This window comes from Callorhinus ursinus, unplaced genomic scaffold (genome assembly GCF_003265705.2).
Source record: "Callorhinus ursinus isolate GAN/ISIS: 27379988/994484 unplaced genomic scaffold, GSC_fseal_2.0 scaffold1, whole genome shotgun sequence".
NCBI lineage: Eukaryota > Metazoa > Chordata > Mammalia > Carnivora > Otariidae > Callorhinus > Callorhinus ursinus.
In genome coordinates this window covers 120,020,729-120,041,197 of record NW_027397063.1, presented here as the reverse complement: position 1 = coordinate 120,041,197, position 20,469 = coordinate 120,020,729, and the positions used below count along the sequence as shown (strand labels likewise).

General features: G+C 40.8%; 1 protein-coding gene across 7 annotated transcripts in view; it reads right to left on the bottom strand.

Annotated features, from left to right (window-relative positions):
• The window catches only part of CPNE4 (copine 4), a 516,611-nt gene that overhangs the window by 61,136 nt on the left and 435,006 nt on the right, over window positions 1-20,469 (bottom strand). The window lies entirely within an intron of this gene.

Genomic DNA, 20,469 nt, shown 5'->3' with positions numbered 1-20,469 from the left:
GAGAGGAAGTTTGGCAAGGATTCATCAGAGGGCTGAAGATGGGCCTGATACTGGAGTAGGAAGAGGTAAGAGACAAGTAAGGAACTTTGGAAACTGTGAGGTCTAAATTTCAAGGTCAAGTCATTTGGATATCTCTCCCCTCATGTGTCTTCTCTACTTCCTCCTCTCCTGTTATCCCTGAGACTCTAGTAAATCTGCCACCCATAACAACATTTTGCTGGTTGTGACTCGGAGAATAAAGGTGAGGGGCTATGTCCATGTTTTGGGACAAGCAGATGGGACAGCAGTGTGATATCGTCCATAGGGATTAAAACTGAGGGAGCAGGGCTGTGGAGAGAGAGCTGGACAGATGACTCCTAGGAGTGGAACCCCACAGAAACACTGGGGAGGGTGTCAACTTCTGCAGTACATGGAAGTAGAACTCAAGATATCTAGATTTTGAAATGAATCTTTGACCCCAGGAAGTTGGAGAATTACAAATAACATTCAGTTGAAACCATTCAATTTATGCTTTTTTGGTCATTACATGTTTACTCAATTGGTAGATGCTAAAAGTAAACTACTAATAGGATCTGCTACATCAGTCTGAGTCTCTAAGTGAGCGAAATGTGCAGCAGAGTCCCCAGGTGACCCAGGATGGACATTTGTATCTATAAGAAATAAATCACTGCCGTTCTTAGCCACTGAGATTGCTACCACATAACCCAGTCTGAGAACGATTTAAGTACTTAAAGCGCTGTCATAGGAAAAGGTATTTCAATTTACTTTGTCTGACTCCAAAAGGGGGAAAACAAATTTTGTGAGGAAGTTGCAAAGAAATAACCAAAAAAGTATTTCTCAGGAATTACACCTGTCCAGAAATAAAGTCATCTGTTTGTGTAAGAGTGAGTGTTTCATTGTTGGAAATGTTTAAGAAGAAACTGCAGGACTATGCCCCAAAAATGTGGTAGAGAAAGTCAAGTAGACAATGTTATAGAGGATTTGGTGGGATGTTCTTTGAGTTTTCCTCTAATTTGGAGATGCTAAGATTAGTTGGAGTTATAGAGGTTGCGAAATAACGTCAATGAAAGGCTTAGCTCTTTCTGGTTGAAATGCTAAGCACTGCAATGTTTGGTAGGAATGATGAGAACCCCCTTTTTAATTCAAAGTAGGACGAAGTTCTTCCTCATTTATTCCAATGGATGATGGAACCAATCAATGATTTATCCATTTGGAAAAATGGCTCAGAATGTGCATTGTAAATATCACGTTGTTGAACACTGTCCATTGATCTGCAGTCACTAACAACCAGGGGTTTTTCTCTTTGTTTGCCAGTCTCTGCTTACTGCCTCTCCCTCTTTACACACGTATGACCTGGGCCTGGACACAGAAAGAAGGGTGGTTCTTGGGACCCTGTCTTTAAGGCTCCTAACTTTGCCTGGTAGTAAATACAGCCCTGAGACACCTGAGGCTGACACTCAGATAGTCTTCTACCTTGAGGAGCAGATAAAGAGACAAAGGGGGCAGAAGCACAGGAGAGAAAAGAAGTGGAAGCAGCCTTTTCAACACTCTTCTGCATTGGAGAAGAGGTTGAATCCCCTTCCTCCTGCCTCCCTAGTCCTAGTGGAATATAGAAAAAGCAAGAGGGGATGTACAGAGTACTTCAGCTTGTCGCGAAATCTTAGGCAAAAACCACATGTCACTCCTTTTTTGCCCACTATTAGATGTCCCCTCATGCTGTAGTTAGTAACTTTCCCTCCTTCTCCCTGCCAGGCACAACATTCAGGACATTTGTAATGTGCTATCTCTCAGGGGCAGAGAGAGAGTGACCATGGACTCTCCACAGGCTGGAGGAGGAGTCAGGCTTGATAGGACTCTAGTCCTGCCCCCCACCCCCCCAGGGGCAGGCCCTGTCGCTTACATGGGCCCTGCTTCTTCGATTGGCTAGCATTTCTCATTACGGCAGATGCAGAAGTCTGTTTTGACCTTTCTCAGAAGGGACCCTAAAGGAAGGAAGACACAGTGAAGCAGAAAAACAAAAACACTTTTTCCGTCTCTCTGTGCCAGGAAGCTGACTTGTGACAGCTCTGATGTGGTTGAGAGAGGAACACATTTTGGTGAAAAGTAAACAGATTGGCTGCCCTGTAGAAAAACTGAAACTGAGGCAGGGTTCTTGGTGTGAATCAATAAGGAAGCCTTGACAGATCTGTGAGAGATCAGCAGCTGGAAACTCTCTGTGAGCCAGAAGTCTTCTCAAGTTCCTGCATCTCACAGCAGAGTGTAGTATGCAGTCTTACCATGTCTGAGCTCCACAGAGGGTCCAATCAACTCCCTCATTTTACAGAGAAAGCCATGATGGCAGAGAAGTGAAGTGGCTTCTGTGAGTTCACCCAGTGTGGGGCTGGGACTAAAATCCAGGTTTCCCACCTCCCTGATTTCACAGCTACCACACAAATAGCAAATTATCATAATTAAACCATATATAGTGCTTACTGTGTACCAGATGTTGTTCTGAGCATTTATTATATATATATTTACTTTATATATGAAAAAAATATATATATCAGCTCATTTAATCCCCAGAACAATTTAGTGTTATGCTCATTTTATGGATGAGGAAACAGAGGCACAGAGAAGTAAAGTAAGTTTCCCAAGACCACTCAGCTAACATTAGATAATCTTTGAACTAAAAGAAGTTCATAGCTTTTCTTAACTGGTCATCTTTTCTGAACCCGTGCCATTTGGTTTATGATCTTTAATCCTTTATGGTAACCTTGCTACGACAATACTATTATTACCAGTCATAGGTAATTGCCACTCCCAGGCTTAAAGAGATTAAGTGACTTGACTGGACACCTAGAAAGTGACAAGGATGGATTTGAATCCAGGTGTCTGGTGCCATAGCTGATACATTTTCAAATATACCATATTGCCTCTTAATGGAAGCAGAAGTTCAGAATCGAGGTCTTAATTTGCTCTGTGTAAAATAACCCATTCTGTGATTGAAACTATAAACTATTAAGATTCCCTGAAACTCAATGAACGCACCAAGCAACAGAGAGAAAATGTTCACTGAACCCATGCAAGAGGCTGCACAGACAGTAGTGTGTGCATGGTCTCTGGGTCTCTTTAGCTCTGTCTGTGAATTGCATAGATAGATGTGTCTTGAGAGTTTGCATTACTCCATCCTCTTCTTATTTTACATTTGCATGGAACCCATTATAAGAAAGGTATGCCAACTTATTGTTCATTATCCTTTTGTGATGGTCAGTTTTATGCGTCAACTTGGCTAGGCTACAGTACTTTTATTTAATCAAACACTAATTTAGGTGTTGCAGGGAATTATTTTACAGACACAGTTGATCAGTTAATAATCAGTTGACTTTAAAATAAAGGAGATTTTGTGGTTCCATATGAAATTTAGGATTGTTTTTCTATTTCTGTAAAAAAAAAATGCCATTGGGATTTTTCAATGTTCTCTCCATTTGATGGAGAGAACATTGAATCTGTAGACCACTTGGAGGAGTATGGATATTTTGAATGATATTAAGTCTTCCAATACATGAACACGGAATGTCTTTCCATTTATTTGTGTCTCCTTTAATTTGTTTAGGTGAAGCAGAATTTGTTGTCAAGTTTCTCCTGGCTCCTTAGTCATACCATCCCCTTAAGCTTCCATTGCAATCTATTTATAACTGCTCTAACATCTCCAACTACATGGTCATCACTGGCCTATATCCATGACTTGAAGGAAACCTCTGAACACTCAGATTTTTTATCAGGGTTTAGCACAATTCTTGGGCACAAGTAAAAACTCAGATAAATATTTGATAAGTGAATGAAAAAGGTCTCTCTCCCCGAATCAAGTTGATGGCAGTTCTCTGAGTGGTTGGTCCTGTCTACACTGGAAAGGGAAAGGAAGATATTGCATTCATCTCATTGATTTTTACTAAAGGAGACAATTGAACCAGAAAATAAGCTTTGGTGGTTGTAGACATAGGTGTAGGAATGCAGAAATGGGATTATGGACATAATTTAAGGATTGTAGTCACAGGTGCTAGGAGCTGGGAAGCAGGAGAGCTAAATTCTAGTCTGACCGCTGCGGGTAGTGCCATGAGACCTCGGGAAGGCTTCTCAACCTCTGTGCCTTGGTTTCCTTATCTATAAAATGGGTGTCTGGGGAACGAGAATTGAAAGGAATGTGAAGTTCCTTTCCAATCCAGAACTCCCTAGTTACATGACATTGCATCTTTATTCCTTTTTTAACCTTCTGTTCCAAAGTCTGAGACTATCATATTAAAGCAATACAATTCTTAATTAACTATTAATACCTGGTTAATTTAACAATACTCTCTTTGTTCTCTTTTGCTAGGTATATTTATACACCTTGGAGAGCTAAAAGTCCATTGTTCATTGTCTCATGGTGATCCTCACAAAAGCCACCCCGTCCCCGGGAGAAAACGGGTCCATTTTTACAGATGATGATCCTAAAATATAATAAAACAACTGAAGGTAACTTATTCCCAAGTGCAGAGCTAGCAAGAGTTGAATGAGACCCTCAACCTGGCTTCATTTCTCTACATCCAGGGCCCTTGTCATTATACCACATCGCTTCACAATATACTTCTGCCAGGTGCCTTTCCAATGGACAGCTTATTTTTTTCTTTGCTTTGCTTTGCTTTGCTTTCTTTCTTTCTTTTTTTTTTTTTAAATAATCAACTAATTCATGATATCTGACCTCTCTCAGGGAAGAATACACTTATAGACATTTTTAATGTTCTCTTTGATAATAAGAACTCTTTAAAATTGCCCAGCATGATTAACCCAGGAGGGGTCTTACTGGGTTCATTTAAAGGTGGAATTTTAAATTGAGACCATCAAAATTAAATGCTAACAATGTAGAAACCAGACTGTGCTCTCATATCACTCAGTCTAGATCAGTTTTCTAATTGCAGCTTTTAGGAAATCAGGCAATATTCTATCACTTTATGGGGCTTTTAGGCAAATACATGCAATCATATTTCAAGACAGCCATGATTAGGGATTTGTGAGAATTTCACCCATAATTTAATGTTTGGGATGACTTCTTTTTTATAAAAATGCAACGACAACCCTTAACACAAAATTGGTTTAGTGGTTTATACAGCACTCTAAATATCTACAAAAAGAACATTAAATACATATTTGTTTATTTGATGGTTGTGACTTGCACAGGCAGACTTTGGCTGGGTATGTCCATGGGGAGAGGATCCAAGCTCCCTTGATTATCTTTTAATCACTTTATTGTGATTGCTTACTGCAGATCTGGCAATAACTATCTGACATTGACCCAGCTGTTAGGATAAGAGTTAAAAGTAGCTCCTCCATTGTGACATGAATACTCTGATTTGGACTTCTGAGTTTGGCAGGGCAGAGTGCTACATGGAGTAAAGACAGAGCTTCACAGTAAAGCAGAGCCTGAAGCTGGGTGCAGCTGAATGGTTATATGTAGGATCTAGATGGAGGGGAGAGGCCTCAGCCATGTCTATCTCTAGGAGCCACCTTTGCTGGAATGGTGGGCAGGACTAGTGGAAATTTGTCTGTATGACAGTCCAACTATCTTCTGAGGGCCTCGATCTAAGGTGAGCAGAGAGTAGGCTGGGTCTCTCAATCTGAGGGACTCAATCTAAGGTGAGGAGAGAGATATGGGTCCAGGAGCAAAGAATTGGATTTTACAGGAGTGGGGCAAGGCTGAGTAGAGTCTGATGACGATCACTCAGGTTTTTCTACAGGCTTTGCCCCTGGGGATTCATGTCTGAGTTCTCCCAGGGAGGGGGCTTTCAGTAAAAAGGCAGCCTGAAAGAGCAGTTTTCACAAAATACCAGGGTTTTATGTAGGCCAAGAGAACAGAGAGAGTGGTTCTGATGCACTGAGAGTACCAGAATGCAGTCGCAGGGACTCAGGTGCACCTCCACGCAGGGGAGGTATTGCTTGGAGCTGGGCGAGGAAGGATAATGGGAACAGCAATAGCAGCAGAGAGAAAATGGTGCTGGAATCTTTGGGATCCATGGAATAAGATCTGCCTTGGCTTGTGGTTAATGCTTCTCATCCTGTGAAAGTGGAGAAGGGCCTTCAGCGGGCTTCAGGGGTAGCAGAAGCAGGAGACAATGCACAAAAGGAGGGTGGAGGGCATGGCCCACGCCATGAGGTAGCTGAAATGACTTGTGGGTGAGGGTATGCAAGAACCTGCTTGAAATTTTCTTTTGAAGGGTGAACTTTAAAGTGGAGGGGAGAGAGGTCAGAGGTCTTGCCTCAGCTGATGAAGCAAGACCTTGTAAAATGTAGGGCCTAGTGCCCGTCTTTAAAAAAAAAAATCTATACTAAATATTGGGTATGCTGGCATGTTTTAATTCCCGTGTGGACCCTATAAATGACACTGTGCATAGTCAACCACCATCTGTTTTCCCTGCCTGGTCTGCCCTCACTCACTGATCCCCACCTCAAGAGGAAACACAGAGCATCTGGGACATGAAGTCTAGATACAGTGAGGGAGTGCTCTGTGTTCCTCTTCAGTACTATATGTCCAGAATGATGCGGCTTCCTCTAATCCTGAAATTTAGACCAGGTGCTTAGTGGGAGGAAGATCCCAAAGCATGAGTTCCCCTTGTAGACTCGGGTCAGTGCCATTTAACTCAATCTGCTTTTTTGGTTCTAGACTCTCTTGCTGTCAACTGCTGCTTTTTCTTCCAAATCTGCTCTCAATTTATACTTTGCATTTGTCTCACTACATTTCTAGTAATCAGGCCAAACTGCCTTTTCCAAAATTAGAGAGTTGGTTGAAGATGTAATGACCCCCAGGGGAGGGAATACCTTGACCTTGGGGGTAACGTGCTAGTGGTTTGATAAGGGGAGAAATGGCAGCACTCTTGGAATCATTCATAATTTGATTCAAATCTCTTCCCTTTCCCTGGACAACTGTGTAATCATCCCCAAATCACTTTGCCTTTTCCTACCCAGTCTATTCATCTGTAAGGTAGGGATGATAAGTCCTCTCTATTCACTAGGTTGTTGCAAGAATTTATTTGACACATATGTATTATATATCACCTACCATGGACCAGAGATTATGCTGGCAATGGGTATAAAGAGATGAAAGACTATCTCCTGCCCTCAAGATGCTGACAATTTAGTGCAGGAGATGCACTTGCAAATAGATAATACAGTGGACATGCCAAAACTGGGGGGTTGTGCCAAGGATTGTCACCATGGACAGTCAGGAAGGCTTCCAAGAGCAAATAAGAAAATAGCACCTGCTAAGCGGCATATGCAAGTATAAGAGCTCTTTAATTTATTTATACAGAAGGATAAATGGCTAAAAGCAGATCCTTTTCTGAGCATAAAGTAAGGACAGATAGAGCAGAAGAGCACTCTGGGTGCCTGCAGGGACAACTGGAGGACACAGAGCTGCTTTCTCCTTCCTCTTGTTTACCCTTGAGCCTGCACGGGACTGGAATGTAATCTGCCCAGTTGAGTCTCTTGTCTCCCTCATGTTACATGGTCCAGAGACACTGCAAGCATCTCAGAGCACTTCCCTGCAGGAACTTGTGTTATGCCATGATGAATGCTCCAGGATATGATGACGGAGATGTGGTGGTGAAAAAGGACAGATCTGGGAAAGCACAGAGGTGGGTCCTGGCGTGGCCTCTGATGCTAGCCAGCTAGGAGACATTAAGCAGGTCATTCTTCCTCTCTGGGCCTCAGTCCTCTTCTGCAAAATGACTGGCTTGCATTAAAGGAACAGTGATAAGAAAATGTTATGCCTAAGGATTTAGTATGCCTAAGGAAAGCTTTTTAGATTTCAGATTCCTAGGCCCTATCAGAGATTTTTTTTTAAAGATTTTATTTATTTATTTGAGAGAGAGAATGAGAGACAGAGAGCATGAGAGGGAGGAGGGTGAGAAGGAGAAGCAGACTCTCTGCTGAGCAGGGAGCCCGATGTGGGACTCGATCCCGGGACTCCAGGATCATGACCTGAGCCGAAGGCAGTCGCTTAACCAACTGAGCCACCCAGGCTCCCCCTATCAGAGATTTTGATTCAGTTTTCTGGGGAGGGTCCCAAGAATCTGCCTTCGAAACAAGCATGTTGCCAGTTTGCATGCATGTGGCCTCTGGACACTTTGAGAAGCAATAGACAGAAAATCCAGGAGTCTGGGATGACAGTGGCAATAGTTATGTTTACATCCTGGCTCACACCGTCTTCTTCAATCCAATGAGAAACCTGACCACAAACAGAAAGTAACATTCAAGAGCCATCCTGACTCCTTAATGATCATGCAATGCAGCACTGCTCTAAGCAGGCAAGCAACATTCTCAAATGTTACACTCATGAGAGTTGGACTGAGAGATTCCCAGGAGGGAAGAGTGATGCGCATGTTGGCTTTATCTTGCAGCTTACACATCTCCTTTTCTGGACTGCAGCCAATCCCTGGGACATTCCACAACGAAGTATGTCACTCTTGGAAGCTTTCATTGGAGATTTATGGCTTTGGGAAGCTTGGTTAGTTCAGATAAGCTTCAGAGGCTCCCAAATGCTTGTCCAAACCTCTTTAACTTCACACCTCGCTACTCTTTAGGAAGATTGAAGCTCCCATGGTTGTGTGGGCACAGTGAAGAGGCAGGCTTTGACAGTGACTTATGCCTCAAGCTTTCAACAAGAGCTCTATCTTCACGATCAAAGTCACTCTGAATTGGTTCAACCTGTACCACTCTTTTCTACCAAATTTACAGGTGTAAGATCTGTCTGAGAAGCTGATAGTCAATCAGGGGCTGATGGGTGTTGGACTCAGGAAACTTCCTTATGTGAATTGCAAATATGAACACAATCTCTACTCAATGCACAGATATTCAATAATATAAGTCAGCCTAGTAGGCTGTTGGGGTATGATGCATACTATCCTTAACATATAATGAAGTATGGTTCTCCTTGAGGAGTTCTAAAGACCTCCTTCGTACTCTCTTGGCTCCCGGTCTCTCTATTTTCTATATCTTTACCTCCTCTGTATATTTCCTGAAACAGTGCAGATGAATCTGATATATTTGATAATAGGAGATTGAAAAAGTGACTATGGATTTTGTTTTTCTTATTTTATTTTTTTGATTCATTATCACACCTCTATTGAGTATCTACACTGTCAGGAAATGAGCTAGGTGCAATACATAGAGCAATGAATGGTAAAGATAGATGAATTAATTTTTACTCACATAAAGCTTACAGTCTAGTCATAAAAACAGACATTAATCCCATATGGAAAAAGTGTAAAATTAAGGACTCAGTTGGGTAAATGAATGAGTGAATGAAACAAACATGTGAATGGCATCTTTCATACAAGAATCTTGGAACACTTTGCACAAATGGTAAGCAACAATTCCCTACTAATGTTTTGGAGGATCTGTAGGAACTGATATAGAATTTAGACTTTAGATTAGGAATATAATCTATTTCATTTAGAATTTAGATTAGTTATATAACCTATAACATCATAACTTTATAACCTCAGGGTTTTAAGACAGAAAGGCCATTTCAGGGCTCAAGAGTCTGAGACACTGTATCCACAATATGTGCCATGAAAAGAAATAGAAGCCCACCTACATCTCATGTTAGAGAGATACTAGGGAGAGAGGCACTTTGGGGCCGGGGTGGGGGGAATCTCAACATTCTGAATAAAGATTTGCTTTTCACCGAGTCACAAAAACAAATGCTCAGCACAGCTCTCAGTGGAAGAGGAGTACTGGACAGAGTCAGGAAATGAGCACTCTTGGTCTCAGAATGGCCATTACCTTTTTAAGCAGGATACTTTATTTCTCAGGGGCTCAAGGCTATTATCTGGAGAAAGAAAGGATTAGACTCAATGGTCCTTAAGTTTCTGTCCTACTCTTAAAATGATTGAAAAATTAAGTGATTTCCTTCTCCTTCACTAGTGTCATTCCCACCCACCAGCAGGATCATACTTGATCAACTCTGGGAAGAATGATTGTATCCTGCGTCCTGTGCCATTGCTTCCATTCTAGATAGTAATGACTCACCAAAGTTGGAAGGCAAATTCTAAAATCTTCCATTTGATTTTTACCTAATACAGATCTAACTCCAATAGGTATTGATATTATCAAACTAAACTGACATTGGGGTAACCCCATGTTAAATTCCCTATTAGATTCCCATGTTAGATTTTTGGCAAGGTTTTGAATTCCAGTTTGAGTGATGAGCCCGGGGTAAATGTTCTTTGACTGACTGAACTGGGGTGAGATGTGTGATATAGGCTTTAAGTTCTGGAGGTGAGAGGTCACAAATCATCAATTTTCCTTGTAAAGTACCCTGTATAGGTGGTGCCTAATAATTACATGTTTTCTGTTCTGTCAAGTTATTTGTTTTTAATACAGTTAGCATTTGAGTTATTTTTGTTTGCCAAGTTCTCTAAGCACATCTCACTTAATCCTCACAACAAACCTGCTAGGTAGGTACTGATAACATTTTGAAAGAAATTGAAGCCCAGGGATGTTAGGTAACTTTCCTGAGGTTACTCAGTTAGAAAGTGGTAAAGTTGGGATTTGAACCTTGGTCTCTTGGGGGAGTCTGTGCTTTTCTGTATACCATACCACCTGTTTTCTCATCATTGAATGAATATTTACTGAATATCTACTATGTTTCATGTGCAGATACTCTGGGCATTGATTACATGACTGTTGGAATAGGGTGCTATTTCACTGTTTTAATGAAGTCATTTCACCCCAGGATTTATCAAGTGGCAGAACATTCTACAGAATTCCTTGGTTGGATTAGTCTTCTGCAGGCAATGTAGAGAGATCCCTCTGGCTGCCAAGTGGAGAATGAACAAAAGGGAGAAACAGAAGTCTAATGAGGGCCTGAACTTAACCTGTGAAATTGGGAAGATTATGTAGATAGTAAGGAAATGGTAACTAAAGGTCTCAATCTCTAAGTAGATGTTGGGGTTGAGAGAGAAGAAAAGGAGGAAGAAAAAATTAGAATTGTTCCTAAAATTCTGGCTTGGGTATTTTGGTGTACGATTCACCTGGACAGGAATCACAGAAAAACAAGTTTGAGGACCAAGGGATAGTTTAGTATTTGGCCATGCTGAATCCCACATTTTTGACCTCTAATAAACACCATGATTCTCTGGACCTGTGGTAAGTAATCACTGTTTCTTCCAGCAGAATGCCTGTGTCTCTGTTTCTAAATGATCCATGCTGCTTGTAGTTTATTGATTGCTATAATTTGATGCCTACAGACAACCTCCTGCTGGGTCCCTGAGGAGGAAAAGGCACTTGAAGACCGGAAAAGAACAGATGACTCCATTTGTGTGGCTTAATGGGTCTGGAAACCACAAGCTGGCAATGGAGGACTCACTGACAGCCAGAAGGAAGTCTTGGCATGGCCAGGCAACCTGATTATTGTGTATTCCCAACATAAGCTCATTTACTTGCTACTCTTGTTTAATTATTGCCTATGCAACCATCATAGGTGTTCAAGACTTGGAAGTTTTAAAACAAGAGAACAAAACAGACCCTAAAAGCATGCAGAAATGAGCCACTCCTAATCAATCACATGAAATGATCATCAGAAAACAGTTTTGGTGCTGACGTATCCAAACCAATTCTGGGTATTTAGATTGGATTTACCATCTATCCATAAGACAATATAAAACAAACTCAGGCATTCCAGTCAGATTCACATAAATTGTTCTGGATCCTCTCGCCTCATCACTACCACTGATCTTTGTCCTTGCTCTGTTCTAGTGTTTATAATGTTTCTTTGACTTGCTTGGGGGTCTAGCTTATCCTCTGAATATAACCTTTGATGTTCAGGACTCTTTAGAGTCTAAATAATCCTTGGGATCCTCTCACTCACGACTCTTTTGGGAAACCATCATGTCTGACCCAGGTCTGGATCTTGGGTCCTCATTTAGGTATTAGCCTCTGATTGGAGGCTTGTGTAGACTTATTCCAGCCAAGTTCAGGCAAATTCAATATTTATTTTTTGAATTTCATTTTTTGTGTGTATGTATGTGTGAAAAGGTCTCTATGTCACTTAGCCTTCCTACATAGACTTGGCCATTCGTGGTCAATCTGTGCCTCACTGAGTTATGATGCTTACTTAGATAGTGTGAAAAAAAGAGTTTGGAATTTCCTAGATAAAATGAGAAAACCAAGAGTTTGGACTATGTTGTTAGCCTAAAATTGCTACTGGTAAAACTCTATTTGTCAAAGAGACTCATTTCTCCTCTTCTAAACAATAATTATTATAGACAGACTTTTGAACAGAACATTTTCCTGAGAGATAGGACTTGGTTATATGAGTTAGCCAGGAAGACACCCTATTCTTTTCATCTGGATGGAGCCAGGCACACATTTGCAAGATGGACAAGCAGAGAGCTGAGATTTTGACAGCGGTAAGCAGGGCCACTGACCTATCTTATCAGCCTTATTACCCAAGTAATTGAACCTTTCTTCTCATTCCATTTCTATCACTGGACAGACCAATTGCTATATTTGTCTCTGGGGAGATGGAACAGAACTTCTTTACCTGGAGGTATAAACCCATCCATTCACTGATGGGAAAGGCCCTCCCAGTAACAGCTTCAACAATAACTACCTTGGGAGGCCAGAAAAAGTAGTGGAAACTAATTAGAAAGTCTTCTGGTTAACCTAGCAGTCATTATGTTTTCAATGGTGGTTTTTGATATATAGACCCAGGTATCCAACTAAATTCTACATTAAGGTTATCATTTGAAAGAACAGAAATAAAAATTTATTAAGTAGCAAAGCATTTTAAAAGTTCATTTTACAGAGCACCAGTTGCATAGGAGGTTAATAGGTATAGTGAAAAATAAAAAAGGGCTGATCCTCAAATAAGTTTGGGTTACCCTGGGATAATAGAAGTTAAATATCCTTCTTCTATCAGGATGTCGGGATTTTGACACCTGCTGTTCCCTCTAACCAAAATGTTTTTCCCTCCAACTTTTTCTAGACAGTTCTGTTTAAATTTCAGGTGTCAGCTTAAATATTCCTTCCTCGGGCATTCAAACTAGATCTAGCTTGTTTTAAACTTTCTTCTATCCCTGTACTTTTTCTTCACTGCACATTTGGGATTATGTTTTTCATGATTACCTGATTAATTTCTATCTTCCTGATGAACTGTAAATTAGCTCCAGGGGCAGCAAGCACTCCTGTTTCATTTACCATTTTATTCCCAACAGTGAACACAGAACTTCGTGTACGTTAGGTGCTTAATAACTATTTGTTGAATGACTATGTGGCAGAGTAGGTTAGCTACCCAGCCCAGTGTAGAGCTGTTGCTGGTCACCAGCAAGGGAATGTGCTGTGTTTCACCTCTAGGCTGAAGGTTAAGAAAGGGGTGTGCTTTCTTGCTCTCTTTTCTTTTCCACTGGCTGAAAGGGAAGGACTTTAAGGTTTCAGAGGGTGGTGAAGCCACAAGGTGGATGGAGCCCGGATCTCTGAATCACTGTATGAAGCTGCCCATGGAACACTGATTGGATTTTCCTTAACTGAGAAATAAACTTCCATTTTACTAAGCTACTTAGAAGTCAGTTTTTAAAGAATACATGTAAATAATACATGTAAAAGAATGAATGAAAGGTTAAAAAGCAATCCAGATGTGGTCAGAATAGAGCTGGATCTCTGGCCCATATTACCTAAGGATTTTCAACATTTAATGAAAAGGAGCTAGGAATTAATAGAAATCCCACTGTTGTCATATTTATGTTTGTTCAGATTGACAGTGTGGTAAAATGATCACAGCCTTAATTTCAGACCATGGATCTGATTATTTTCCCCCCATCCAGTTAAGAGCCCCTCCTGCACTGTTACAAATGAACTCCTGGCTGGATGGATAATACCTGACTTTTAGAACCAAGATTCTCATGCTCAGAATGAGTGAAACTACATCAGCATAATCCCTGTAAGAATGCTGTTTTACCAAGACTTTGTCTTTGCTGGAATATGTGATACACTACACTGGTGTAATCCTTGCATTAAACAAACTTTGCTTCTGCCCTCCCTTTCTTCTCTCCTTTCATAAATACTGTTTGAGGACTAACTGTGGGCCAGCTACTGTGCTCGTCACTGGTGATAAAATGAGGAACAAGACAGTCGTGTCTTCTGCTATTATAGAGCTTATAAGCTAACAGGTAAGACAGACAATTAACTAAGCAATTGCAATGCAGCATGATAAGTGCTAACTTACAGAGTGTACAGAATGCTATGGAAACATTTCGCAAGGCCACTACAGCAGACATGGGTTCCGCCCATGTCACATTGGATCCCTTTACCATTTTGGGGCACACCAACTCCTGATATCCTTTCTCTCCCAACACCAGCACTTATATCTTTGTTAGAGGATTGTCCCCAAGCTGCCAGACTGTTTTTCCTGTTTGTGTAGTACTCAGAATTCTCAGGGTAGCCCTTAAGCAATGACTGACACATGCAGAGAGTTAAGTGCTATCCTTGACTGAGACAACTCTACATTTTATTTATTTATTTATTTACTCATTCATTCATTCATTCCTAGCAGGATTCAGCCAAAAATCGCCCTCTTTGAGACTTTGCTTGATATCCTATCCTTACTTTGCCTCCTTTCCTTCTCTAGTCCCATCTGCCCACTCACCTATCAGCTAATCCTGGGAACACATTTACATGAATTCTTGTCTCAGAGCCAATTTCTGGATGACCCAGGCTATGATGGGCATCTAATCCAGTTCAGAAAGTCAGAGAAGACTTCTTGGACAATGTGCAACTTAAGATGCTGTCTAATGGATGAGTAGAGTCAACCAGGTATATGGGGAGTGGGTGGAGAAGAAGGGTGTTCTAGGCAGGGTGGACAGCACATTCAAAGACTCCTCCTGGAGTCTGTGTTTGTATGCAAATTATTCCTCCTGAATCCATCCGACTTTCCCCTTTTGGCAACTTTTGTGGTGATCTCAAATTTCCCTAAGTTCTATGTCAGTGATATGTGATATAAAGTCCCTGTTTCCTCATGATCAGTATTTATCAGGGGATTTAAAAAAAACCCCACAAAACATAATAATATTTGTTTCTCCTTTATTGATGGATTCATTGCTTGTATCAGTGTGAATAATGTCTTGGCAAAACTGGGAGCAGGATAGCCCATTACGTTTAGTGATATAAATTATCCTTGATGGAAGAGGTCCTTGTTCATCAATACTGATGTGGCTGTGTCATCAATTTAATAGCTGAACGCTAAGGACCATTAAATCTAGCACTGTTTGCCATACCATTATTTATAATAGTGCCCAAGAGTAACATGTAATTAACTCTGTGACTGACTGACAAAGTTAATTGCAGGGTAATCAATCATATTGCATAAACACTTGTCACCGGGCCACATATGGGATGTGAAGGTTGACTTGCGATGTTTTGGCGCTTCCCTGTCTAAATTGTTGTTCTGGGCTACTGTGAGGCTTAATGCTGATAGGGACTTTTTTTTTCCAGATCCAGATTTAAAGCTGGTTCCTGCACCTCTATATTCAGTCCAATCCTGCTGCTTAGCTTGATTTTTAACTGATGCCCTTTGGGAGGGTAACCAATATTGAGAATCATTCAGTTCTTCTTTATCTGGAATGGCTTTCTCTTTTTAGGTCTCTCCTACTCATGACTTACTTCTTTGCCCACTAGTCCCCCCTTTCACTTAGTTTTCCTTCTGCCATTTGCCTTTAAAAGAAGCAATTTACACTCTTCTGCAGTACCTCCCCCCCCCCCCCCCCCCGGCCCCAATAAGGCCATTTTATAACTTGTTCTCCTTTTTGAGCTGACCAGGAATGAAAATACCTATGAAATTCACTATGAGCCTGGGTAGGTGGGACCAAGTCAGAGTTTTCCTCTCATTTATGGGCCATTTTGTAAATTTTAGTCATCCAGAAGGGTCAGACTCTCTCCCTGTGATAGCTACTTGTAACTTCCAGAAACTCCAAGTTCTGTGGGGCCAAAAGGAAGCCTTCTTTTCCAGAAAGAAAAATGGTTGATGGAAAGATATGACTTGCCCATTAGCATGAGTTTCTTCTGTGTGAGTACTGAGGCTAATTAGACCTGTGGTTAGGTGGGGTCTTCCCTGAAATGGGAAGGCATTATTTCAAGTATCAGCCATGGAAGAAGAGGTCCTTAGAGCAGTGAAAGAGAGGATTCTGTACCTGTCTCTTGGAATTACCCTCTTAGATATGGACCAGGGTGGCAAATACCCAACACAGGCATTATCATCCATCCCTCCCACTACTCCCTGCCCATCCTCTTATCCTCATCCATTACAGATATCACCAGTCAATCATTATACTTTCCTCATTGAATTGGGATAAAAATTTGGAACCCTCCTCAATCCAGCATCCTAGCTGGTCACTGTCTATAGAGCAGAGTTGGAATATAAGATTAAAACTTATTTCCTAGTGTTTCTTCCAAGTCTGATATGTCAGGATGTACATACATCTAGTACATACTGATGGGTGGGTGCTAGGAGGGAAAGAACTACCTGAAGATCATCACCTTATCCATTGGAGCAGGACTGTGAGCCCTGGAGAGTGAGTCATATCTTGTAAACCAGATAATTTTCATGTAATACTACTTCTCAGGTTTATTTTCTCTTTGTTTTCACCTTTCTTTCAGTGACATTTGATTTGAATGGTCTGGCCTTGTCATAGCTGGGCCACAGACTAGCCAAAGGAGAACCATGTGTCCATGATAAGGACAGAGTTAAATAGAAAGCTGGGTTATCTGGAGGCCAGAGTACATCTGAGCCTGCTAATTAGTGAATGCTCGTGGGAGGTGTAGGTTTTTAAATTCAGCTGCTTTTCCTTACTCTGAGATTCTTTCTCCTACTGACAGCCTTAGTGATCCTGAGAGTTATTTTATTTAAAAAGGTACCTTTCATTTTGTTGCAACCTTGAAAAGACTATCAAGAACTCACAATGAGGTAGCAAGAAATTACTTCATTCACAGGAATTATCATTCCATCTCTCTTCCTCCCACCTATCCTTGTCACAAAGCCATGTGTTTTCCACGGCAAGTCCTGCCAGTTTTGTATGCCACTAAAGCCACATGATCAGATAGCAAATATCAAAGTCTCCTGATGACTGAAGAGCCCAGTATCCCATGAATATAATGATGATGTTGATGATTTCCCCAGCATGAGTTTCTGAGAGAGCCACAGGAACCTTGCCTTCTTCTCATTCTGTCCTTACTTAGAAGCTTAGCTTTTAAGATACTCTCTGGAGCTCTGATCTATGAAGAGGTGAACAAATTAACAAACATGGAGCTTCTAATATATTATTATTCAAATTTGCAAACCATCACCTTGGCAAGCAGGTATGTGCTTTATAGACCTAAGTATTGCTTTGACATGTGAGTCAAAGAGAATTTGTAAGCAATAGACAGCTGCTCTTAGAGAATTCAGCTTGGCATGTAATCTAGTTCAGTTGAAAGATTTAGATATAAAAACACTGCTAAACAGACCACTGCTCTCCTCTATGTCTCTCTGGTCAAGTACAAATCATTCACTTGGCAGGTTCTTTGCAATTTCACTAATTAATGGCATCCACTTGGTCCTTCTGGTCCTGAGTCAGGATTCTACAGAAATTTTTTTTCAAAGTCCAACCAAGAGTAATGGGAAAATAAGGCATAATATTTAAGATTTATTTTTAAATTTAATGAAGAGTTCTGTGGATTGGCATTTGACCTGGTAGTTGGCCTAACACTTGTTTGGATTTCTTTCCAGCCCAGCATAGAGAAACATGAACCTACTTTTTTTTTTAATTTTTTTATTTATTTGACAGAGACAGAGCGAGAGAGGAACACAAGCAGGGGAAGTGGGAGAGGGAGAAGCAGGCTTCCTGCAGAACAGGGAGCCCGATGTGGGGCTCGATCCCAGGACCCTGGGACCACGACCTGAGCTGAAGGCAGACGCTTAATGACTGAGCCACCCAGGCGCCCCCTTACTTTTTTTTTTTCAAATGAGTTGTCAGTAGGGTTTTATTGGTTTTATACCCTAGGTTGGTGGGTAAGGATGGATCAAAGGTCAGAGGAAGAAAATACAGAGAAACTTACTCTGAAAGTATCAATTCCATTCTGTACATGTCTATACTGTTGTTTCAATCATAATCTTATTCATTCAGCCCAATAGCATGCCCCCAATATGTGCTCAGTAGGCTGTCAGGAAACATGCCATACACAATGTGAGTTTAAAACATGGGTCACTGCCCTCAAGGAGCTTGCCATCTAGTAGGGAAGATAAACATGTACTGAAAGTAACCTAAAAGCAAAGTGAAGTTGGGTGATGATTTATTAGGAACTATAAGAAAGGTCTGAGTAAAAGCAAAGGAGAAGAGTGATCTGTTGTGTGCTCTTATTGGACATGACAACAGGGATAGAGTCTTATTTGTCTTTGTAACTTGCGCCAGGAAAAAAGTAAGTGCTAGATAAATGCTTGATGAATGAATGCAACTGAGAGGGAATATGGAAAGTGTCTTGAAGGAAGTCATTTTTGAAGCAAATCTGGAAGGAAATAGTGGAGTTTGGGTTGACAGAGAGGAAGTAGGAGTAAATTCTACATAGGAAATTGAAGGAGCTTAGAAAGAGGAGGCAGCAGCCTGCTGAAGCAGAAGGGAACAGAGAAGAGTCAAACAGGTCCAGTGTACATTGACCACATTCATCCTTACTTTGGGCTTCCTCCCAGATTTAACCCCCACTCAGAAGTAACTAGGAAGATAATATAGCCTCCTGTTCCTAACCAAGGCATGGGGATACTGCACTGTTCTCATGAGAAATGGAGACTTCCTGGGGTTTCAGAAGCTCACAGAAGTACTTTAGCATGCACAAGAATCTCCCAGAAGGCTTGTTAAAACACAGATTTCTGGGCCCTATCTGCAAAGTTTCTGATTCAGTGGATTTGAGGTAAGGCTTCAGGGTTTGTACTTGTAACATATTCTCTGGTGATGGCAATATGCTAGTTCTGTGACCCTAGTTTGAGAACCACTGTCTTAGAGAAATATACAGTTCCCTTTCCCTCATATTTACACCACTTCTCAAGACAAGGAAAGAATTAAAATGTCATAAGATGGTTGTGATGAGCAGAGCCCTTTTTAAAATGTTTGCCGAAAGTGGCTACTTCAAAGATGCTTGATATAAGACTTCTGGAATAAAACTGCATTAATTTCTAATTTAGAAATGATTATACTCCGGGAGTTCCCACTGTCAAATGAATGTTTAGAACTCAGAACATTATTTTCCTGCAACAAAGTTGTAAATAGTTGAGGTCTCCAGCTTACCACAATAAGCCTAGGTCACCTGGAACAAATCTAATGCACTCAGTTCTGCAATAGATAATCACAGAAAATAACACCGTGGCAATACTTCTAGTTAAACCTAACACAACCTTAAACATGTGTGCTTCACTTTGTTCAGTAAATGATCCTTAGACGTTACATGACCATTAAATTTTGATAAATTAAAATTATATTTTAGCACATTAAGAACCTCACTAATTGAATGATCTTTAATCAAAGAAGAGAGTAGTATAGAATGAATTTTAAAATAATAAAATGATACATAAAGGAATTCTCAAAATCTTTGTGCTTTTTAAGCTGAAGTTTTTTTTTTTTTATAAATCATAGTTACTTATAGGAAAGAAAATTTGGTTTATATAGGCATCTCAGCCTCTGTTATGGCACTGACTTTGAACCCTTTGCTGAACAGGCTAGGCTTCAGAACATCTATTCCCACGTTCCTCTTCTGAGGTTTTGTCTTCATATAACTTGCCATAATGGTGCCTCATGCCCATCCTCCCCTAAAGTGGGCACCTTGTTTAAGGATGGCCAGTCTGTATGTTGGCTAGGACTTTATAGATGACCTGATTTGGAATTTTTGCTTATCATGAACAAAGGGACAAACTGGACCAATCAGAACTTGAGACAGAGAAAAAGAAAGAAGCAGTAGGTTTTGGGAATAGTAGCTGATGGACACAGGAAGAATAGCTGAATTGCCATAATGGTGGAACATAAGAATCAATATTTGTGAATCCTTGCTGTTTTGGAGATGGACCAGAGGACCCAGTCACTAGTACTGCTCTAAACTCTGAATGATTTATTGAGTATTGAACTACTTAATAAGCTCTGTGAGAACTGGCAGTTCATCTGTTCCTGGAATCCTGGATCTGTAGCAAATCTTTTTTTTAATCTTCCTTTTTTTTAAGGTGAATTCTTACACAACTCACCCCAACTAAAGGTCACCAAAATTCCTTTTAATAAATATAGCCTAACCAACATAAAGTCTTATGGAAATCCTCTAGTGATGGATTTGACACATAGCTGATGCTTACTCTCCAATCTTCATTTTAGGTCTCTGGGCTCAGGTTTTCTATTTGCAGAATTGGGATAGTATTTCTCTCCTCTCCCTCCTGATCACTCCCAACTGATGGAT